Source organism: Molossus molossus, unplaced genomic scaffold (assembly GCF_014108415.1).
Source record: "Molossus molossus isolate mMolMol1 unplaced genomic scaffold, mMolMol1.p scaffold_m16_p_23, whole genome shotgun sequence".
Lineage (NCBI taxonomy): Eukaryota > Metazoa > Chordata > Mammalia > Chiroptera > Molossidae > Molossus > Molossus molossus.
The window spans coordinates 1,603,069-1,624,951 of record NW_023425359.1 but is presented as its reverse complement, the minus strand read 5'-3'; the positions used below and the strand labels follow the sequence as shown (position 1 = coordinate 1,624,951).

At 43.5% G+C, this 21,883-nt stretch overlaps 1 protein-coding gene across 1 annotated transcript in view; it reads right to left on the bottom strand.

The window, feature by feature from the left end:
• The window catches only part of TBCE (tubulin folding cofactor E), a 99,901-nt gene extending 80,514 nt beyond the window's left edge, over window positions 1-19,387 (bottom strand). The window contains exon 1 of the mRNA XM_036277453.1: window positions 19,327-19,387. The gene's annotated coding sequence lies outside the window, so the exon portion shown is untranslated. The remainder of the gene's footprint in view (window positions 1-19,326) is intronic.
• Window positions 19,388-21,883: the final 2,496 nt, after the last annotated feature.

Below are 21,883 nucleotides of genomic sequence, written 5' to 3'. Positions count from 1 at the left end.
CACCTTCAAAGTCTTATAAACATTTTTGAATATTGTTCCTGCTGAGATATTTGTTCTGAGTGTACAATTTGCTTTCCAGGCACCAAATAACTGTTGAAATCATTCTACTATTGCTGCATAATCTATATGGAATTTGGGTTAATTTTGAGTAAGTGATTCTGTGGCTACTGTGAAACTTTAGCACTCTGCCATGCACTTTCCTTCCCCGTCTGAGGCAGAACGACCCCAACAGCTTCAGGCCAGTTGTTCTGCCAAATGTTTTAGGTAGATTCTAGAATGTTCCGTCGGTCCAGTTAATACACATCCTAACTCGTTTTTCAAGTTCACTCAGAGGCCTATACCAAAAGTTTCTGTTTTTTCAACAGTACATTTAATTTATTTTTGTTATAGGAGGAATACTTAATATTTGAGAGGACCAAATTTTCAGATGGAGGGCCTATTATTCCAAGTTTGGTACACAGAAGCACTTAAATAATAAAAAATGATAGCCTGTGTATCCATGTACCTTTTTAATGACCTATGTCCCTCCATAAAATGTGTTGTTTTTAGCCCTGGCTGATTTGGCTCAGCAGTTAGTGTTGGCTCGTGGACCACAGAGTCCCGGATTCGGTTCATGCTAAGGGCACGTACCTTGGTTGCAGTTTGTCCCTGGCCCCGGCTGGGGTTGTGCAGGTGGCACATCGATGTGTCTCTCTCACATCGATGTTTCTCTCTCCCTCTCTCCCTCCCACTGTATCTAAAGATAAATGCAAAAGTGTCCTCAGGTGAGGATAAAAATAAATAAAAAAATAGATAGATAGATAGATAGATAGATAGATAGATAGATAGATAGATAGATAAAAAGGGAGAGGAGCCCTGGCCAGTTTGGCTTAGCAGTTAGAGCATTCGTCTGCAGACCAGAGAGTCCCGGGTTCGGTTCCCACTAAGGGCGCATACCTCGGTTGCAGTTTGTCCCCAGGCCCAGTTGGGGTCATGTGGGTGGTGACTACTCGATGTATGTCTCTCACATAGATGTTTCTCTCTTTCTCTCCCTCCCTGTCTCCCTTCCGCTCTATCTGAAGATAAATGCAAAAAAAAAGTCCTCAGGTGAGGATAAAAAAAAAAAAGGAGAGGAAGAAACCCCTAGAAGGATCACAGAAAAGCAGGAAACAATAAAGGCAAACCAGAAACGGTGTCTTGGAATCCAAGGGCAATGGGAATGTGAAATAACAGCATCAGAGGCTGCAGAGACCAGAGATCCTCTGAGACTGGGGCTTGGAAACCTCCTGTTTCTGACTAGTAAGCTTTGTCTAAATGAAACTTACTTTCGATAATAAAACCTTTGCAATGTTGCAGTGCAAGGGTTTTTTTTTGTTGTTTTTTTTATCCTCACCCGAGGACATTTTTCCATTTTTGTTCAGATAGAGTGGGAGGGAGAGAGAGAGAGAAAAACATCCACGTGAAAGGAACACATCGAGTGGCTGCCTCCCGCACAACCCCAACTGGGGCCGGGGACAAACTACAACCGAGCTACATGCCCTTAGTGGGAACTGAACCCGGGATTCTCTGGATGGTGGACCAATGCTCTGCCGGCTAAGCCAAACCGGCCAGGGAGCAGTGCAAGAATTTTTAAATGACCACAAGTTACAGGACTATTCAACAAAATACTTTTTTTTTTTTTTAAACCTATCTTTATTGTTGAATGTATTACAAATGTTCCTCATTTTCCCCCCATTGACCCCCTCCTCCCCACTCCCGCCGTCCTCCTCCCTTTCCCCACACTGTTGTCTGTGTCCATTGGTTATGCATATATGCATATAAGGTCTTTGGTTTATTTCTTCCCACTCCCCACCCCCCTTCCCCTTGAAGTCTGTCAGTCCAGCAGCCAATCTGTACTTCTTAATCCCTTCACCTCCTTCACCCATTCCCCCAACCTCCCTCCCATCTGGCAACCAACAAAATGTTCTTGGTATCTATGAGAATGGTTCTGTTCTGCTTGTTCATTTTGTTTGTAGATTCCATTGTCGATACATATGTATTCATTGACATTTTGTTTGATCATATATTTTATCTTTTTCTTCAAAAAGACCCTTCATAATTTCATATAATAACGGTTTGGTGGTGATGAACTCCTTTAACTTTTTCTTGTCTGGGAAACTCTTTATATGGCCATCGATTCTAAATGACAACTTTGCAGGATAGAGTAATCTTGGTTGTATGTTGTAGGTTCTTGCTTTTCATCACTCAATATTTCCTGCCACTCCCTTCTGGCCTGCAAAGTTTCTTTTGAGAAATCAGCTGACAGTCTATGGGAACTCCCTTGTAGGTAACTAACTGCTTTTCTTTTGGTGCTTTTAAGATTCTCTCTTTGTCTTGAACCTTTGGCATTTTGATGATGATGTGTCTTGGTGTGGGCCTCTTGGGGTTCATCTTGTTTGGGACTCTCTGTGCTTCCTGGACTAGTATGTCTGTTTCCTTCACCAAGTTAGGGAAGTTTTCTGCCATTATTATTTCAAATGGGTTTTCGATTTCTTGTTCTCTCTTCTTCTGGCACCCCCAAGATGCAAATGTTGGTACACTTGAAGTTGTCCCAGAGGCTCCTTACAATATCCTCATTTTTTAAACTTTTTTCTTTTTACTGTTCTGATTGGGCATTTTTTGCTTCCTTATATTCCAAATCGATGGTTTGCTTCTTGGCTTTACTTACTCTACTGTTGAATCTGTGTAAATTATTCTTTATTTCGGTTAGTGCCTCCTTCATTTCTGACTGGTCCTTTTTTATGCTCAAGGCCCCACCAAGTTCACTGAGGTTCTCACTAAGTTCATTGAGCATCCTTATAAGCAGTGTTTTGAACTCAGCATGTTAGGTTGTTTATTTCCATTTCGCTTAGTTCTTTTCTTGGGAATTTGTTCTGTTCATTCATTTGGGACCTGTTTCTTTCTCTCCTCATTTTGGCTGCTTCCCTGTGTTTGTTTCTGTGTATCACTTAATGAGAGGTATGGGGCTAGCTGAGACCAGATGCTGCTTGTTTGAAAGAATTTAGGAAAACCTGAAGCGGGATCGAAGACAGGCCAATCCTATGGTTAAGCAACTGGCAACAGCTTGGGTGAAGCTGAAAGTTGGGTGGGACAGGGCCTCAGGGAATCACCAGGGAGGGGCAACCAGTGTGAGCCAGGTTGCAGGAGTCCCAGATATGGTGGGTGTCTACCGCCCCAGGGAAGGGCTCACCAAAGGAACAAAGGCCTCTGACAGCACGTCTGTCCTGGAGAAAGCCCCCTCTCCAGCCCTTGCTCCAATGCCAAACAGCTCAGTTCTTCCCTGCATGTCTCTGACGCCCCTCCAGCTGTCCTCCCCACCCCCTTCTGAGCTCAGAGGGAGTGAGTCCGAGTAAGTCCGTGCACAGGCCCTTTAAGAGGAGCTGCCTGGGGCTCTAGCCCACTCAGCTTCCCTAAGCCTCAGTTTCTGCTGGTTTTTCCAGCCAGAAGTGACGGGGATTCCCTTCCAGGCACTGGAACCCTGACTGGGGCACTTGGTGTGGGACGGGGACCCCTCAGCCCTCAGGGAGGACCTTCCCAGCCGACGTGTCCTCCTGATTTTTATCTGCCACACATGGGTGTGGAGCCAGCCTGTCCGCCTCCGCCCCCCTCCTACCAGTCTCGATGTGGCTGCTTCTTTAATTCCGTAGTCATAGGACTTCCATTCAGCTTGACTTCAGGAGGTTCTGAATGATGGTTGTTCCGTAGTTTAGTTGTAACTTTGATGTGGTTGTGGGAGGACACGATACAGAGTTTACCTACGCCGCTATCTTCAACAAAATACTTTTCTACTTTAATATTACCATATAAAATATGTACAAAATAAGAAAAGCATACACTACTAATCACATGTTCTTGGGTTACAATCACATTCCCATTAACTCCTAAACTCCACCAGCATGTGGACAGCTGAGGTCTCTGGTATTATTACTTTTCTATCTTTGTTCTCTCTCTTTTTTTAATCAGATAGAGTGAGAAGGAGGGAGGGAGGCAGGGAGAGAGAGAAACATCAATATGAGAGGGACACAGACTGGTTGCCTCCCACACGACCCTGACCATAGCCCAGGACGAACCGCAACCGAGGTATGTGCCCTTGACCAGAATCGAACCTGCAACTCATTGGTCTGTGGGCAGACGCTGTAACCACTGAGCAAACCAGCTAGGGCTACCTATGTTGTCTTTTTAAAAGAAACAGTAGACATTTCATCTACTACCAGAGTTGTCTGTATCCATACAAAAGAATGATCTGAGCATTTTTTTTTTATCTCTTGTTAAGTTTTAATGCTGGGTTCTCTCAATCCAGTTCTTTAGCTTCTCATAAAAACATTTTTCCCAATTCCTATGAGACAACCCCATCTCAAAATAGGGCTGAATTTTGATGGTTTAAATACAGGACAGGGCAGTTAGGAAGGGGCCAAGATCTAGATCTAAACCTGCCTAAATTTGGAAAGCAAAAGACAAATCGTCAAAAACAGTTCTGAGGAATTGATGGTAAGATCAAGAGGCTGGTGGGGCAGTCATGTGAAAGCCCTGTTTTGTAAGCTCAGACAGGCTCTGGTCAACAGGTATAGCCCAACCCACAAGCCCAGGTCTAGATTCGAAGTTCTAGTCAGTGAGGAAGAAACTAGTAAGATCCCTGTAGAGCTCCATTTCTACCAGAAGTTAAAGTATTAGGCCGAATATTGGTTCCATGAACTAGGGTGAGCAAGGTTTATCCAAACCCAGAATCTCACAACCAGGCCCCACATCAGTCTGCAACTCTGGCCAGGGCTCAGTCCAAGGGCACCACCTTGGAGCTCAGGCTAACAGTGAAAAGCATAGGTCAGTGGTCAACTGGTGAGCTGGTAAACCAAGTGAAACAATAGCAGAAATGAGGAGTGAAGACACTAGGAAGTCAATACCATTATTCCTTAATGTGTGTAAGGAATTCATGAATTATAAAGTCCCTTCCCATGCTGGATCCTACTTGGCCTCAAGTACTTTTCATTCCCACCTGTATGCTGCACCCACAGAACTTGAGATCATTAAGTACAAGTGTCTAAGGTTGGTAATTAATTGGTGCTGCATCAAGTCAGTATTTTTTATAATCCTGTCTTGTCTTTAACCCTTCTAATAACTTTTCTGACACTGATAGTCTGTGAAGATCTAGAAACTGACCCCGTCTTGGTTCCAAAGCCAGTACCTTCTCCCTCTGGCCAGTCACCCAATGAGTCACTGTAACCCATTGTTAGACCCACTGGCTGCTACTTACTGTCCACCTTGGACCTCCACTGCCTGTTGCTATCACCACCACTTGGATCGCCCCCACCCTGCCCCTCCTCCCATTTTAGTGTCTAGTCAAACTGTCCTGAAGTCAGCTGCTGACCTAGTTACATTTTCTCTAGTTGCCAGCATTGGGCCCTCTCCTAATCACCTGAACACGAGTGGCATGTCACTCATTGTTCCTTGGTTAGGTTCATCCGGGTGCCAATCAAGCCCTGGTTAAGATCAGCCTTTTGCCCTGGCCAGTTTGCTCAGCCTGCAGACCAGAGAGTCCCGGGTTTGGTTCCCACTAGGGGCACATACCAAAAAAAAAGATCAATGCCTTTTGCCCTGGCCATTGTGGCTCAGTGTACATCGAAGGGTCTCAGGTTTTATTCCCGGTCAAGGGAACGAACCTGGGTTGCAGGTTTGATCCCCAGCCCTGGTCCAGGTGTGTACAGCAAGCAACCAACTGATGTGTCTCTTTCATATCAATGTGTGTCCCCCCCCCCCCGCAATTTCTTCCCTCCCTTCCACTCTCCCTAAAAAAAAAAAAAAAAAGGAAAAAATATCCTCAGGTAAGTATTAACCAAAAAAAAAAGGATGAATGCCTTTTATTTAATACACTTACTCACTAACTAATGAAGATAGCCCATTTAATTTTCAGGTGACTCTATGTCAGAGAACAGCTCTTTAAAAGGAGATGAGTATACCTCTCATTTTCCCTCTCATTTTATTTTGTTTATTTATTATTCTTTTTTGTTTTGTTTTGTTTTATCCTCACCCAAGAACATTTTTGCATGTATCTTCAGATAAAGTGAGAGGGAGAGAGGGAGGAAGAGAGAGAGAGAGAAACAACGATGTGAGAGAGACACATTGAATGGTTGTCATCCACATGACCCCAACCAGGGCCGGGGACAAACTGCAACCGAGGTACATGCCCTTGATGGGAAACGAACCCAGGTCTCTCTGGTCTGCGAGCCGATGCTCTAACTGCTGAGCCAAACCGACCAGGGCTATTATTTTATTTATTTATTTTTGATAGAGCGGGAGGGAGAGAGGGAGAGAGAGAAACATCAATGTGAGAGACACATCGAGTGGTTGCCATCCACAAGACTCCAACCGGGGCTGGGGACAAACTGCAACCAAGGTATGTGCCCTTAGTGGGGACCAAACCCAGGTCTCTCTGGTCTGCAGGCCGACCCTCTAAGTGCTAAGCCAAACCGGCCAGGGCAGATTTTTTTATAAATCTTTTTTGTTTTCTTTATTGATTTTTTTTTTAGAGAGAGAGGAAAAGAGAGAGAGAGATAGAAATATCAATGCGAGAGAACACTGACTGCCTCCCACATGCCCCCCACTGGGGACCGGGCCCACAACCTGGGCATGTGCCCAGGCCAGGAATCAAACTGGCGACCTCTTGGTGCATGGGTCGACGCTCAACCACTGAGCCACACCTGCCGGGCTCACTCTCTAATTTTAGTCTGTCCTCTGCAGCCATAGAGAACCAAACTCTACTAGGTCCCAGCTGACATTTACATATTTAAAGGTCACCAATGAGTTATTATTTCCTCTATTCCTCTTCCTACTCCCACTTTCCAGAACTCTTACCCCAGATAAACTCCAAGTTTATTTACAGATTCTTTTCCTAAAATACAACACCTAAAACTTAAAACCATATTCCAAATGCAATTCAACCTATATGAGGGTTCAATGGCCTGAACTTCACTTTTCTATTAATGTAGCCTAATGTTACACCTACTTTTTCCCCCTTTTCATGGGAAAGGCATTTTCCTACTATGAAGACTGCAATGAAATAAACTCCATAGCCATTTTTTTGTTAGCCACCTCCTGATCATAATATTAAAATGTCTAAATTTCACTATAATTACATTACCCATAAAAGAGTTTTCATAGTGCTCTGGCCGGTTTGGCCTAGCGGTTGGAGCGTCGGCCCGCAGACCAGAGTCCCAGGTTCGGTTCCCACTAAGGGAATGTACCTCGGCTGCAGTTTGTCCCCGGCCCTGGTTGGATCGTGTGGGTGGAAACCACTCGATGTGTCCCTTTCACATTCTCCCTCCCACTCTATCTGAACAAAGTATCGAAAAATGACCTCGGGTGAGGATAAAAAAAAGCATTTTCATAGTTTTAAATGCCCTTTCAATTTTCATTAATGTGTAAATAGAATTTTATTACAATAGATATACAATTTCTGTTCTTCTTTTATTAATAATCTATAAAAATTTTTCTCTACACCCATAGAATCATTTTAATCATTTTAGTATTGACATATGAATACCATAATTTATTTAATAATTTTTCTATTGTTATATGTTTTCATTATTTACTATTCCAAGGAAACAGCTTCCATTTTAAAATTATTACTGTCCTTTAAAGTACATACCTTCTTGGAAAGGAATTATTGAGACAATTATTCAAGTAACTAAATATGTTTAAGATTCTAGAAAGCCATGGCCAAATTGTTCATCAAAAAAAAAAAAAGTTATTGACACCAACACCAAGAGAAAACCTACTGATTACTTGTTTCTACAAAGTGTTACAAATTCCCATCAAGAGCTTTTAAATCAGGTCTTCTCTATCCTGCATGTACATAATTAATTTTTTAAGTAGGACTTAATACATTATACTATAATATTATAGTATTATGTATAAATGTAGGACTTTACATTTGCATATTAAACATCCAATAAACCAACATTTTAACTATCCCTCTCAGCTTTGTCCTGTGCAATTTTTGTTAAGAATGAAGGCCAAAAAAAAGAATACATAAGACACTGACCAAAGAAAGAAACCCATAAAAATTATGGGCAAAACTTTTTACTTACAAGCCCTCCTATTAACCAGCTCATGTCCGAGAATATCATGAACTCTGTAAAAAGCTTCACTGAAATCAAAATACACTGTCAGTCAGGGAATATGCTCTGTGAATCAGACAGAGAAGGTGGGGTAGGAGAAGGGAGACTCACTTTTTTTGTTTTTTAATTCCTCAACCAAGGATATTTTTCCATTTATCATTAGATACAGTGGGTGGGAGGGAGGAAGGGAGAGCAAGGGAGAGTGAGAAACATCGATGTGATAGAGCCACATCAACTGGTTGCCTCCCACACGACCCGACCAGGGCTGGAGACGAACTGCAACCAAGGTGCATACCCTTGACTGCAATCGAACCCGCATCTTATTGGCCCTCGGACTGCCACTCTCACCGCTGAGCCAAACCGGCCATGGCAGGAGACTCACTTTTTAACTTATACACCTCAAAGTAGTATGAATATTTTTGGAATGGGTAGTTATTTTTTTCTATTAATGATAATGAGGGCCCTGGCCAGTTTGGCTCAGCAGTTAGAGCGTCGGCCTGCGGACCGGAGAGTCCCGGGTTGGATTTCCGCTAGGGGCACATACCTCAATTGCAGTTTGTCCCCAGCCCTGGTTGGGGTCATGTGAGTGGCGACCACTCGATGTGTCTCTCTCGTGTCGATGTTTATCTCTCTCTTCCTCCCTCTCTCCCTCCTGCTCTACCTGAAGATAAATGCAAAAATGTCCTCGGGTGAGGATAAAAAAATAATAATAATAATGAATAATGAGGGCCGGCTGATGTGGCTCAGTGGTTGAGCATCGATCCATGCACCAAGAGGATGCCAGTTTGATTCCCAGTCAGGGCACGTGCCCAGGTTTTGGGCCCAATCCCCAGTGGGGGGCTTGCAGGAGGTGGCCAATGTTCTCTCTCATCAATGTTTGTCTCTCTCTTCCTCTCCCTTTCTCTCTCTAAAATCAATAAAAAAAAAGTTTTTTTTCATAATAAAAATGAGGCCCTGGCTGGTTTCACAGTGGTTAGAGCATCAGCCCATGGACTGAAGAGTCACAGGTTTGATTCCCAGTCAAGGACATGCACCCAGGTTGCAGGTTTGATCCTGGCCCCGATCAGGGTTGTATGGAAAGCAACCAATCAATGTGTCCTTCTCATATCAATGTTTCTCTCCCTCTCCCTTCCTCTCTATCTAAAAATCAATAAAAATGTATCTTCAAAGAAAAAAGAGCCCTGGCCAGTTTGACTCAGCGGTTAGAGCGCCAGCCTGTGGACCACAGAGTTGTAGGTTCAATTCCGGTCAAAGACACGCACCTCGGTTGTGGTTCAGTCCCTGGCCCTGGTTGGGGTCATGCGGGAGGCAACCAGTCAATGTGTCTCCCTCACATCCATGTTTCTCTCTCTCTCTCTCCCTCCCACTCTATCTGAAGATAAATGGAAAAATAGCATTGGGTGAGGATTAAAAAAAAGAAAAAGAAAAAGAAAAAAGAAATAACTCCCTTATTCATTACTCTTCAAAGATTATGAACAGAAATTTCTGCAATCATATTGGCCAGTTCTTTCATAAATTACTGGATAAGTAATTTCTCAGGAAACTATTTTTAAATGGTCAAATATTGCCTAGCTGGTGTGGCTTAGTGGTTTGAGCATCATCCCATGAACTGAGAGGTCCATGGACTCTCATGCTATCTAATAACTTTTAAAAAATATATAGAACTCCCTGGCCGGCATGGCTGAGCGGTAAGAGCGTCGCCCATGAACCAGACTCCCAAGTGTGATTCTGGTCCAGGGCATTTGCCTCGGTTGTGGTTCGTCCCCGGCCCCGGTTGGGGTTGGGTGGGTGGCAGCCAATCAATGTGTCTCTCTCACATCGATGTTTCTCTCTCTCTCTTCCTCCCTTTCTCCTTCCAGTTCTATCTGAAGATTAATGTAAAAATATCCTCAGGGCCCTGGCCAGTTTGGTTCAGCGGTTAGAGTGTCGGCCTGCAGTCCAGAGAGACCCGGGTTTGGTTCCCACTAAGGGCATGTACCTCGGTTGCAGTTTGTCCCCGGCCCCAGTTGGGGTTGTGCAGGAGGCTGCCACTCAATGTGTCCCTTTCATGTTGATGTTTCTCTCTCTCCCTCTCTTCCTCTCTCTCCCTCCCATTCTATATGAACAAAAATGGAAAAATGTCCTCGGGTGAGGATAAAAAAAAATATCCTCAGGTGAGGATTAAAAAATAATTAAAAAATATGAAACGCTTCATGAGTTTACATATTCTTGCGTGCAGTTGGTGCAGTTGGTGCAATTTTAGTATATGTGCTGCCTAAGTGAGCACAATTTTCACTAATTTCTAACTGAGATTTAGCATTTTTCTAAATTATGAACAAAAGCAAAAAAAAAATTAGTGGAATTAGCAGCACTTGTGATCACAAATGTTTTATATCACATTACAGCTATTACAAATCTCAAAAGATAGCTTACATTCATCACTATTTCAGTTATAATATGTATTAGATCTGCCACTAGATTTTGTCATTTAATATATTAATAAACACATATTACAATTTTTTCTTTAAATCCTCACCCAAGGACATTTTTCCATTTATCTTCAGATAAAGTGGGAGAAAGGGAGGGAGGCAGGGAGAGAGAAACATTGATGTAAGACATCAATTGGATGCGTCCCACAGACCCCAACCAATATGTGCCCTTAATTGGAATTGAACCCTTGACTCTTTGGTCCATGGGTCAACACTGTAACCACTGAGCCAAACCAGCCAGGGCTATTATAATTGATGTTTAATCCTCACCCGAGAATATGTTTATTGATTTTAGAGAGAGAGAAAGGGGCCCTGGCCAGTTTGGCTCAGCGGTTAGAGCGTCGGCCTGCGGTCCGGAGAGACCAGGGTTCGGTTCCCGCTAAGGGCACATACTTCGGTTGCAGTTTGTTCCCGGCCCTGGTTGGTCGTGCGGGTGGCAGCCACTCGATGTGTCCATTCACGTCGATGTTTCTCTCTCTCTCTCCCTTCCTCTCTCTCCCTCCCACTCTATCTGTACAAAAAAAAAAATGGAAAAATATCCTCGGGTGAGGACAAAAAAAAAAAGAAAGAGAGAAAGGGGTGGGAAAAGAGAGATAGAGGCATTGATCATTTGCCTCCCATAAGTGTCCCAACCGGGGATCAATCCTGCAACTTAGGTATGTGCTCTGACTGGGAATCGAAGCCGCAAACTTTATGGTATACAGAACAATGCTCCAACCAACTGAGCCATCTAGAGAGGGCTATTACAATTTTTAAAGAATTTTGGTAACTTTATTTCCTGTTCACTGATTTCATCTAAAATGCTATTCATTTTCTGTATTTAAAAACATTAAGGAGCCGGCCAGTGAGTGTGTCCCATGGACTGAGAGGTCCCGGTTCAATTTCTGGTCCAAGCACATGCCCAGGTTGCGGGCCTGATCCCCAGTAGGGGGCGTGCAGGAGGCAGCAGATCCATGTTTCTCTCTCACATCAATGTTCCTATCTCTCCCTTCCTCTCTCTCTAAAAATTAATAAAGAAAAAAAAATATTTTTTTTAATGGAAGACTCTTAACCTGGGAAAGTCACCTGAACAAAGAGTTCCATCTATACCACCGAAATGGTTCTCACCTATTTTCTGCATTTTAGCCCAGCATCTTCCCCTTTTGGGAAGTGAACTTCGTCTGCCTAGTGTGCTGCCACTCATCTACTACAGGAGTAGACACAAGATCCCTCAGCTCCATCTCCTCATGTCCAGCACTGGTTCATGTGTGAGAATCCTAACCAAAGCAGAGCCAATCTTTTAGGAAATGACATGAGCATTTGAAGAGAGGGTCCACTGCTTTCTCTCCCAAGACCTTAAAACAAAAGGACCACTTAAACCTGGAATAGTTTAGGGACACCTTCACCACTTTGTGGAAAAATATTTGTCTGAAAATAAGGGCAAATAAGAAAGTAGAGTTGATCCAGCCATGCCTAAAGGCTTTCCCTAACTCAGTTAAATGAAACACTAAAATCCTTTAGCTTCTATCAATTTGAGCTGGATTTCCTTCTTCTGCAACTGAAAGAATCCAGAAAAATACATAAGAATTTAGCTCATTATTTGCTCCTGTTGAATGTTATATGGACATTATATGCAGCCAGTCCGCTGAATAGAAATTCTGCTTCTCCTACTACATGCTAACTATGGGACACAGGATAATTTAACCTGTGCTTAGTTTCTTCATCTGTAAAATGTTGATATTAGGACCTACTTCATAGGGCTGTTGTGAGAATTTAAATTTTTTTTTATCCTCACCCGAGGACTTTTTTTTTTGCATTTATCTTCAGATAGAGCAGGAGGGAGAAGGGGAGGGAGAGAGAGAGAAACATCAACATGAGAGAGACACATCAAGTGGTCGCCACCCATACAACCCAAACCAGGGCCTGGAACAAGCTGCAACCGAGGTATGTGTCCTTAGCGGGAATCGAACCTGGGACTCTCTGGTCCGCAGGCCAATGCTCCAACCGCTGAGCCAAACCGGCCAGGGCGAGAATTTAAAATTTTTTAAAATATTTTTCTTTATTGATTTTGGAGGGGGAAGGAGAGAGGGAGAGATAGAAACATCAATGTGAAAGAGAAACATCAATTGGCTGCCTCCTGCACACTCCACACTGGGGATCGGGCCCACAACCTGGGCATGTGCAATGACCAGGAATCGAATTGGCGACCTCTTGGTGCAGGGGTCAATGCTCAACCACTGAACCACACCGGTTGGGCTGCTGTGAGAATTAAATGCTATTACACATATGCACAATTTCTTAACATATAGTAAACAGTCAATAAATATAACCATTAAGACCATAAAGATCTTAAGTTCATTAAGACCATAGAAAGACTATTTAAATAAGGAGAAAACATTCTATAAATCCAAAGAAATGTATTACAAATTCAGAACAGAAATGGACATGGGAAGTTAATCACAGTAAGCCTACTGCTCACAGTAGGTATGGATTCCAACATCAGTGACCACATTTCCTACCCTCTTTAGCCAAGAAATCCAAACAGATGTCTGATGCACAACAGAAAAGGTAAGAACACTAGCAATTTGTTAATTAATATTTTTTAAAATATTTTTCAACATAGGTTCTATTATCCTTCTCAATGTATTTTCTTAAATCTTTCCCTGATATTTGTTCAAAACTGTACCAAAATAATTGGTATGAGGTCTGATGCATCATTCACACACTGACATCTATCAAGTAGAAAATTCAACCTCAATGGGAAACACACTTACCTGAGATTTTGGAGCTCTAGGTAGTAATAAGCTGTGAGTCCTGAGATTTGTTAACCTTTCTGTCACAAAGAACATAAGGGAATAGAAGACATGCTCTTACACAGAACTTAATCTGATGAAGATGACTAAGAGATGTAAGAGATGACTAACAGGGCAAAACCGAGACCTAAAATTAGGAATGCAAGAATCAAATTCAGTGACAAAAGAGAACCATGTGGGTCAAGAGTGAGGGAAGGCTTACAGCACAGGGAATACAGTCGATAATATCATAACTATACATGGCGCCAAGTGAGTAATTGAAATAGTGGGGGGACCACTCTGTAAAGTACATGATTGTCTAACCACCATGCTATACATCTGAAACTACTACAGAATAATATTGAATGTAAACTGTAATTGAAAAAAAAAAGTGAGGGAAGGCTTCACAAAGCATTCATGCCCTGGTTAAGCTGTTAAGAAATGGGCAGCAGTGAGTTGGAGAACTTTCCAGGCAGAGAAATGTAAGAAGGTTTCACTGATTAGAAGTTCCAGTTGGGCCCTGGCCGGTTTAGCTCAGCGGTTAGAGCATTGGCCTGTGGTCCCGAGAGACCCAGGTTCAGTTCCCACAAAGGGCATGTACCCCGGTTGCAGTTTGTCCCCGGCCCTGGTTGTCCCTTTCACATCGATGTTTCTTTCTCTCTTCCTCTCTTTCCCTTCCACTCTATCTGAACAAAAAAAAAAAAAAAAAAGAAAAAATGTCCTTGGGTGAGGATAAAAAAAAAAAAAGTTCATGTTGGGAGACTAAATGTGGGAATATCTTTATAAGGGCAAAAATGTAATTTGTTGGGTTTTTTTCTTTATTAATTTGAGAGAAAAGAAGCCAGAGGGAGAGAGAAATAGAAACATCAATGTGAGAGAGATACTTTGATCACTACCTCCTGCATGGCCCAGGCATGTGCCCTGACCAGAAACCAAACTGGGACCTCTCAGTCCATGGGACGAAGCTCAATCCACTGAGCCACACTGGCCAGGCTGTAATTGGCTTTTAAATTACTAACCAAAATGTAACAATTTCCAAGTATTTAGCCCAATTTTAAACAAATTCATCTGCTATCTTTTTCATTTTTAATTGTGGTAAAATACACATAAAACTAATCATCTATTTTTAAGTGTAAAGTGGCATTAGATAAAGTCACATGTTGTGTGACCAACCACCAAAAATTTTCACCTTGCAAAACTGAAACTATACTCACTAAAGAACTCCCTATATCCTCCTCTCTCCAGCCCTCCCCTCTTCTGTTTCTATGAACCTGACTACTCTAAATATCTCAGTAAGTGAAATCATAGTATTTGTCTTTTTAGTAACTGGCTTATTTCACTGAGCAGAATGTCCTGCTGTCCCTTCATGTCCTTTGTGCCTGATGTCAGAGCCTGTGTCCAAGCTGTACTACATCCTCACAACAGTTTCTTTGTCCTCACATACTGAACTGTCTCACATCATTGTAAGTAGTTCCTCCAAAAAGCTTCAGGCATTTTCAGAGGCTGTAGGCATGTCTTCTCTCTCAAATACCAATGGCTTAAATCTTCACCAAACCCACAATTTTTATGGCAAAACTATATGAAAGAGAATAAAATTAATTATGAACCAATAAGTTTGTACCTTTTTGCTACATATTTTCAAATACCACTAAATCTTTCCAAATCACTCCTCCACAAATTCATTCCAATTACTCCTAATAATTGGCAAACTGATGTTTCCCCTTTCTGGTAGTCCCTACATATTTTCTGGATAATATTCATTTCATATTTGTTTTCAATGGACTCTCTTGCACATTTCCCAGCAAAATGCTAAGGTAGGGAAACAATCATTTAATCTTTAAAACATAAACTCTGAAGTGCTAAGTATACAATAAATGTTCCATTAAAATATATGACAAATTGGCCCAGCCGGTGTGGCTCAGTGGAGACTGAGAGGTCCTGGTTTGATTCGTGGTCAGGGCACATGCCAGGGCACACACCCAGGTTGCAGACTCGATCCACAGTGGGGGGACATGCAGGAGGCATGTTTCTCTCTCACATTGATGTTTCTATGTCTCTCTCTCCCTTTCTCTCTAAAAAATCAATAAACATATTTTTAAAATATGTATATGATAAATTGACTTTAATAAACCAAAAGAAAAAAATCAAACCACCAGAAAATAGTAACAACTACAAGGTTTATTGTTGAACATTTACATTTTACAAAAGTAATTAAGTATTGAGATGACTCAGGAAGCCTGTTTAAAATCAGTAACTTAAAGGTAAAACAATATTGCATTGCCCTGGCTGGTGTGGCTCAGTTGGTTGAACATCATCCTATGCACCAAACAGTTGCTGGTTCAATCCCTGGTCAGGGTACATGCCAGAGGCAGCTGACATGTTTCTCTCTTACACTGATGTTTTCTCTCACATCAATGTTTCTCTCTATGTTTCTCTCTCTCTCCATCTCCCTTCCTCTCTCTCTAAAATCAGTTAAATATATATATATATATATATATATATATATATATATCCCTAGCTAGTTTGGCTTGGTGGTTAGATTATCAACCAGTGGACTGAAGGGTCTTGGGTTCACTTCTCCATCAAGGAGACTGGACTGCAGACTGAATCCCCAACCCCAGTGTGGGTCATGCAGGAGGCAACCAATGGATGTGTGTGTGTGTCTCTTTCTCCCTCCTTTGCATTCTGTCTAAAAATCAATGAAACCCGTCCGGTGTGGCTCAGTGGATTGAGCGTCGTTCAATGAGGGGTCCCAGTTCAATTCCCAGTCAGGGTACATACCCAGGTTGCTGGCTCGATCCCACCTGGGGAGCCTGCAGGAGGCAGCTGATCAATGGTTCTCTCTCACTTCGATGTTTTTATCTCTCCCTTCCTCTCTCTCTTAAAAAAAAAAAAAATCAACAAAAACATATTTAAAAATCAATGGAAAAATATCTTCTGGTGAGGATTAACAAAAATAAAATAAAATGATATATATATAAAGGGTCCAGCTGGTGTGGCTCAGTCTTTGAGCGTCGACCCATGCACCAAGAGGTTGCCGGTTCGATTCCCAGACAGGACACATGCCCAAGCTGTGGGCCCAATCCCCAGTGGAGGGCATACAGGAGGCGGCCAATCAATGTTCTCTCTCATTGATGTTTCTATCTCTCTCTCCCTCTCACTTCCTCTCTCTCTAAAATCAATAAATTAAAAAAATTTTAGAAAGGTAAAACAACATTGTTCCACAGTTTTAAGATTCTATTAAGATTGACTCAGCTTGCCCTGGCCGGTTTGGCTCAGCAGCTGGAGCATTGGCCTGCGGACCAGAGTCCCAGGTTCAGTTCCCACTAGGGGCACACACCAAAAAAAAAAAAAAAAAATTGAATCAGCTTCAATTAAGTATGCACAGTACAGTTAAATTAAAAGTCAAAGGAAAAAGTGAAAAGAGAAAAGAAGACCTCAAGTCAAAAAAAAGGGCAAGAAAGAAGATTTAAAGAAGGCAAAAAAAAAATACCTGCCATCATGAAGCTTATATCCTCGTGGAGGAAACATAATAAGCCAGATAAATGAATGTATCACATGGCATGTCATAAGACGACAAGCATAAGGACAATGAGTGCAATGGAGATTTAAGGGAAGGATATGTCCACGGAGAAGGTAATCTTAAAAAAACATGAGGGATGCCCTGGCCAGTTTGGCTCAGCGGTTAGAGCGTCGACCTGCGGTCCTGAGAGACCCGGGTTCGGTTCCCGCTGAGGGCATGTACCTCGGTTGCAGTTTGTCCCCGGCCCTGGTCGGTCTTGCAGGTGGCAGCCACTTGATGTGTCCCTTTCACATCGATGTTTCTCTCTCTCTCTCTGTTCCTCTCTCTCCCTCCCACTCTACCTGAACAAAAAATGGGAAAATGTCCTCGAGTGAGGAAAAAAAAAAAAACAAACATGAGGGAGGTAAAGGACTGAACCATGTGGACATATAGGGAAAGAACATTCCAGACAAGAGAAAGGCAAATGCAAATATCCTGAGGCTGGGATGTGGTTGAAGAGGTCATAGTGGAACAAAGGGGAGAACACAAGATAGGAAATCAAAGGTAAAGCAGAACTTCATCATACAGAACCTTGGGGGACACTCTTAAAAGACTTGCCTCCTACTCTTAGTGAAATGAATAGTCCTTGGAAGATTTTTTGAAAGGAGGTGAATAATCCGATTTTTTTTTTTTTAAGGAGGATCACTTTAGATCAGTGGTTCTCAACCTTCCTAATGCTGTGACCCTTTAATACAGTTCCTCATGTTGTGGTGACCCCCAAACAAAATTATTTTTGTTGCTACTTCTTAACTGGAATTTTGCTACTGTTATGAATCGCCATCTGGAAATATGTGTTTTCCAATGGTCTTAGGTGACCCCTATGAAAGGATTGTTAGACCCCCAAAGGGGTCGCCACCCACAGGTTGAGAACTGCTGCTCTAGATGCTGTGATGCAAACAGACTGAAAGTAGAAAAAGCAGCCTTGGCCAGTGTGGCTCAGTTACTTGGGCATCCTCCTGTGCACCAGAAGGCTGCCAGTTCAATTTCCCCCTCAGGGCACATGCTGGGGCTGCAGGCTCAATCCCTGGTAGGGGGCATGCAGAAGGCAGCCAATCCATGTTGTCATCTCACATGGACGTTTCTCTTTCTCCTTCTCCCTCTCCCTCTCTAAAAATGAACAAAAATATCAGGAGTTCAGGGAAAAGAAAAGAGAAAAGAAAAGAAAAGAAAAGAAAAGAAAAGAAAAGAAAAGAAAAGAAAAGAAAAGAAAAGAGAAAAGAAAAAGTAGGTGGCTACTGCTCAACCAAATAAGAGATGACTGTAACTTGGATAAGTGAAGGTGGTTCAAAGGGTTTGGGAGCCTGGATAGATTTTGACTGCAGAGTCCAAATGACGTGCTGATACATTACTTGTGCAGTGCGGAAACGGCTGAGTCAAGGATGACTCCAAAGGCTGTAACCAGAACAAATATCTCAGGAGTGACAATGAATGCAAGTACAATAAACCTCCCTGTCAAATGCCAGACATTGTGGACTAGGATTAAAAAAAAAATCCCCCCCAGTGACTGAGCCTCGACCCATGCACCAAGAGGTCACTGGTTAGATTCCTGGTCAGGGCACATGCCCGGGTTGTGGGGCCAATGGCTGTTCTCTCTCATCAATGTCTCTATCTCTCTCCCTTCCTCTAAAATCAATGAAGTAAAAAAAAAAAAAAAAAAAAAAAAAAATCCCCAGCGAGATGCTGTTCGCAAAGGCATAAAGAAACGTTAAAACTAAAAAGATGAAACAAGTACAGACAAATATCAAACGACAGCCGCCATGGCTGTGTTGATGTCAGACAAAAGCGAAGTCCCTCTTAATCTCTGTCCTGCCTCTCTAGCAGTTGGGCACGGTAAACTCGGTCTCCGCCGCGGACCGCGGCTTCTCTGGAACGGGGCTGTCACACCCTCACCCCACCACAGTTCAGGACAGTCCCCCAGTTGGTAGGAAGCACTATGTGCAAATTTTAAATATTCTCCACCTTCACGTTATTTCTCCTCCATCCCAAATGTTATGATTTGGAAGGGCAAGGATGTCTCTCTAACGTGACGACCGTGACACGGTCGCCCACACCCACTTCACCGCTCAGTGTTTACAGCCAATCAGGCTGCGTGTGACGCGCAGGGCGGCGCTGCGCACCCGCCGGGGCCTCGGCCGGCGCCGCCCGGCCGCCCGGCGCACGAGCCGCCCGCACGCGCCCGCACACACACTGCGACGTTCGCGCACGCGCTCGCGAGCCTGCGCGGCCGGGTCGGTCACAGCCGCAGGGAGCAGGCAACGCCCGGCTCTGGCAACCTGGAAAGTTTCTGGGAAATTTACAGCAAAGTAAAGAAAGACCAAAAGCACTTCAAGGCAACCACCCGCACGGGCCACCAGGAACGCTCACACCGTCGGTTCCCCAGCTCCCCCGACGCTCACCTGCCCAGGCAGCCGGGTAGTCCGGGGAGAGCTGCTCGCAGGCGACCTGCCACAGCGCAGCTTCCGGCACTGGCCGCCTCGCTGCGAGACAGGAAGTCCCGCCTCCGTGGTGATTGACGGCCGCGGAGCTTAGCCCAAACTGTCTGCAAGACTTGGTAGCCCGAGACCTTGGGTCGGCCCTCCCGCTCCAGCCACTCGGCCGCCCCTTTGCTGCCGCCGCGATTCCTCGAGCCCGAAGAACTGAACAGCCCGCGGAACGCGTTCGTTCCTGTTAACTGGTTTTCACGGAAGCGAGTTGCAAGTCCTGTGTGAGGTTCAGCTCCGAGTTTCCTGAGTCTACCACGTGGGAAGCATGTGATGGTCACCAAGAATAGAGTGATTCCTGAAAAACGGGGGGCAGGGGGGATAACCAGGCAGTGAAAGTAAGACAGTAATGGAAAAAAGCAGATTCCATAGTCATATTACTTTATCAGTGCCAGTTTCTCAAATGTAAATCTCTCGATGGTTTTTGTCAGGATCGAATGAAGTAAATGTCTAGCAGCGGGTCCCGCACATGATCCAAGCACACAATGCCTATAGCGTTGCAACTGTTGGTGCAAATGAAAGTGGCCCTTAACCCAACCAAGGGGACACTGAGTAACCAACACCAGGGAGGTGGCTTTCATTTTGTTAAACGTGAGCACAATTTCAACATGTAGATACCAGTTGTGACTATGTAAAACTGCTTTTGTTGTTTTTTTTCTTTTCTTTATTGATTTTAGAGAGAGAGGGAGGAAGTGGGAGAGAGAGAGAGAAACAGCCATGAGAGAGAACATCCATTGACCACCTCCTTCATGTCCCCCACTAGGGATCGAACCCACAACCTGGGCATGTGCCCTGACCAGGAATCGAACCAGCGACCACTTGATGCATGAGTCTACGCTCAACCACGGAGCCACACTGGCTGGACTGCTTTTCTTGTTTTAGTGAAAGCACATAGACTGAAAAACCTGGTTCCCAGCCCAACTGGTGTGGCTCAGTGGATTGAGCATTGTCCAATGGACTGAGAGGTCCCAGTCTGATTCCCCATATGGGCACAGCTTGCAGGTAGGGGGCCTGCAGGGGGCAGCTCCTGATGTTTCTGTCTCTCTCCCTCTCTAAAAAAAAAAATCAATAAAAACTTATTTAAAAAAAAACAACCTTGGTCCCTGAAACTTTCATAAGCTCTGTTGTGTGAAATCCTATCCGTAAGAATGGATCATCCCATTTCTGCCTGGAGGAGCTGAGCTATGTGGATCATTCTGACACTTTACCAATCCATGTATAGAGCTTCAAATAAGGGGTTTTCAGATGTAACATCCCACATTTATTTTAACTTTATAGTTGTCAAGGATACAAGATCTTGTAGCCTGCTTCATAGCCTAGGCCTGAGCTTGCTTAATTCTTACCTACACTCCTCCACATCCTATGCTTTCCCTGTTTTGTTTTGGTTTTTAATACTCCCCAGTTCCTCTGGTGTGTGGCCGTCCTTGTTTCAGCAAGTTAATAACCCTAGCTTTGTTAGACTATAGGTTTGTCTGATGCACTTTATCAGATAGGTTTTATCACTGTTTATTTTGGCCAAGCCTCCTGCGCACATGAAGGTTGGACACCTTTAGCTCCATCTTAGGAGAAAACTGAAGCAGAATACAGGTAAATTATTTACTAATACTCATCTGTGCCCTGAAAATAGCTATGGGCTTTTTAACTTTAAAGTTTTTAGATCACCTTTCAGCACAGAATGACCACAGTTTTTTTTAAAAATTGTCAGCACCCACCAAATTCAGAACAGCTCCACAACAGTTATAGAAAACATGAATCTGACCCTGGCTGATTTGGCTCAGCAGTTAGAGCGTCGGCCAATGGACCAGGGAGTCCTGGGCTCGGTTCCTGCTAAGGGCACGAACCTCGGTTGCGGTTTGTCCCTGGCCCCAGTTGGGGTCGTGTTGGTGGCAGCTAGTCAATGTGTCTCTCTCACACGGATGTTTCTCTCTCTCTTCCTCTCTCTCTCCCTCCTGCTCTACCTGAAAATAAATGCAAAAATGTCCTCGGGTGAGGATAAAAAAAAAAAAAAGAAAACATGAATCTGCCTGGCCGGTGTGGCTCAGTGGTTGAGCATGCAAGACGTCACCAGTTCAATTTCTAGTCAGGGTACATGCCCATGTTGTGGGCCCAATCCTCAGAGGGAGGCATGCAACAGGCGGCCAATCGATGTTCTCTCTCATTGATACTTCTATCTCTCTGTCCTTCTCCCTTCCTCTCTCTCTCAAATCATTAAAGAAAAAAAAAATTTTTTTTAAATATGAATCCTCCCACCACCACTCACCACACCACCACCACCACTATATATATATATATATATATATATATATGAATCTTCCTTTTCTTTATAAAATATTTTCTTCTCTCCACTAAATTGTGGCAATACTTGCCCAGTTTTGCCCAGAGTGAAAAAATGATCCTTCTCTGCTGTCAGGCCTTTTCACATTGGTCCTGTGCACTCCTGCCTTAGCCATGTTATTTCCTTTTAGTGCATTCT